This window comes from Schistocerca americana, chromosome 8 (genome assembly GCF_021461395.2).
Source record: "Schistocerca americana isolate TAMUIC-IGC-003095 chromosome 8, iqSchAmer2.1, whole genome shotgun sequence".
In the NCBI taxonomy this organism is placed as follows: domain Eukaryota; kingdom Metazoa; phylum Arthropoda; class Insecta; order Orthoptera; family Acrididae; genus Schistocerca; species Schistocerca americana.
The window spans coordinates 265,404,288-265,407,052 of NC_060126.1; the positions used below are offsets into that span (position 1 = coordinate 265,404,288).

Here is a 2,765-nt window from a genome sequence, read left to right on the forward strand (position 1 = left end):
CCCCCGCCGGGACCAGCCGCACAGTCTATGACTGCAGCGCCTGAGACCGCTCGGCTAACCACGCGCGGCCATGCTGATAGGAGCGGCGTGTAGTCAGCACACCGCTCTCCCGGTCGTTATGATAGTTTTCTGTGACCGGTTCTGCTATTATTCGGTCGAGTAGCTCCTCAATTGGCATCACGAGGCTGAGTGCACCCCGAAAAATGGCTACAGCACATGGCGGCCTGGGTGGTCACCCATCCAAGTGCCGGCCACGCCAGACAGCGCTTAACTTCGGTGATCTCACGGGAACCGGTGTATCCACTGCGGCAAGGCCGTTGCAACAGACCTGGCACATAACAACGTCAAAATCCCCGAGTTGATTGGGGAGCTGTGCTCATAATGCTCCAAACGTTCTCATTTGGGGACAGATTCGGCGATCTTGCTGGCCACAGTAGGATTTAGCATGCACTAAGACATGCAGTAGGAACTGTCACTGTATGCGGGCGTCCATTATCTTGCTGAAGTGTATGCCCACGATGGCTTGTCACGAAGGGCAACAAAACGGGGCGTAGAATATCGTCGACGTAGCGCTCTGCTGTAAGGATGCCACGGGTGACAACCAAAGGGGTCCTGCTATGAAATGAAATGCCATCCCAGACCATTACTCCTGGTTATCGGGCCGTATGCCGGGCGATAGCCAGGTCCGTATCCCACCCTTGTCTGGGGCGTCTCCACCAGACATGTGTTCGATGGTCATCGGGGCTCACTTCGAAGAGAGACTTGTCACTGAAGACAACTGTACTCCATTTAAGGACATTCGAGGCCAAGACTTGTCTAGAGATGCCCCAAACAACGGTGGTATTCCAACATGACTGTCACTCGTCTTATGATCCGATAACCATGAGTGACCGTTCTGGATGCCATTTCTTTTCATAGTAATACCTCTTTGGTTACCATCTGAACATGCTTACGGCGGTACGGTGGCGGTATTACACGCCCCGTTTTGTCACTCACCACCGGAAGACATCCCTGGCCTTACATTTCAGCAAGATAATGCCCGCCCGCAAATGGTGATTTATTGCTTGTAGTCGTGCTTGCCAAATCTTACCATAGCGAGCTAGGTTGCCGGACCTCTCCGCCATAGAGAACATTTAGAGCATATGGGCAGGGCCGTCGAACCATCTCGAAATTTTGACGATCTAACGCACCGATCTGACAGAATATGGCACAAGTTATTTCAGGAGGACGTCCAACAACTATCAGTCAGGGTCAGGCCGAATAACTGCTTGCATAAGGCCATGGGTGGACAAACGCGTTACTGAGCTACTAAATTTGTGAAGTTCTTTCTCTTGAATAAATCATCTAATTTTTCTGAAATTGGAAATCGATAGATGTTATGTACATGTACAGACAAACATTCCCTCGTGGTGCGTCGTTTCGTGTTTGTCTCACTGTCAGTGCGATTTTAGCTGCAGAACGAATGCGAGCATTGCTATTTCAGCAATTCGTTCACACAAAGCTGCAGATCCACAGGTAAATTAGTGACGTTCAGTATTCGATTATCACTTTAATTTTCGTTTCGTGTATTCATTCTCAGTCGATACTGTAATAGTTAATGAATCACAGGAATAAAGCATGCGCTTCTTCCATTAAAAAAAAATCATGAAAAACCGATAGCCAAAAAGAAATTCTAATCCTAAATGCATTCCAACACTTGTCATGCCCTGTAGCGTCACTCCATTGGGACGAAGCTGTATCGTTTCCCTGTTTGCTTAGCCACGTTGCAAGACGATCTGCCTGTTGCTCTGACCACAGTAAGCGCTTCCCCGCCTGATGTCGAGTGAGGCAACTACCAGACACCCGCTTGTGGAACTTGCGCAAAGCGAGTGTGGGGAAGGAACGCCGCTCACACGCGTACAGTGCTCCAGTATGTACGAGGAGAGTGTATGGCGGAGGGTACACCATACCTACATTCTATTTTATCTGTCCTATTCCGTTCACGTATAGATCGTGGGAAAAACGATTCTCTCAGTTCTTCTGCAAATGTTCTAATTTCTCTTTTCTTATTTTCATGCTGTTAACTCGGTTGGGTTTGTTTGTAGGAAGACAAATACGAGGTGGCGCTATAAAATAGCGGCGTTACTGCTTTACAATTTTTTTTTCAAAAATACACACACACACACGAATATTTAGTTATCGTCACGCTCAATATACACCACTCCTCTATCCCTTAAAAGCTTCGTGTGAATTTGTCATTGATGGTAACAGTGCTGGAAGTCTTCCTCTGTGAGCTCCTTGATGACGCATGCCGCCTTTTCTTTCACTGCTTCAATGGACTGAAAGCTTGCTCCCTTGAATGCAGATATGTCCTTGGAGAATAGACAAAATCTCACATGGTGTTGTGTGAGGCGACTAAGGGGACAGTCTAATACTGGGATGCAGTACTTCGTTAGAGAGGTTCTCTTAACAAATGGTTCAAATGGCTCTGTGCACTATGGGACTTAACGTCTGAGGTCATCAGTCCCCTAGAACTTAGAACTAATTAAACCTTACTAACCTAAGGATATCACACACATCCATGCCCGAGGCAGGATTCGAACCTGCGACCGTAGCGGTCGCGCTGTTCCAGACTGAGGCGCCGAGAACCGCTCGGCCACAACGGCCGGTCACCAACCACAAATTTTGTCTAAGTCCTCATGTATCTTCCTACAATCACTCAGCTTCGACACCCTCCTGTACACCACATAATCATCAGCGAAAAACGGCAGGTTGCTGATCACCCA

At 48.1% G+C, this 2,765-nt stretch overlaps 1 pseudogene; it reads right to left on the reverse strand.

Moving 5' to 3' along the window:
* Positions 1-204: 204 nt before the first annotated feature.
* LOC124546362 lies at positions 205-322 on the reverse strand (annotated as a pseudogene).
* Positions 323-2,765: the final 2,443 nt, after the last annotated feature.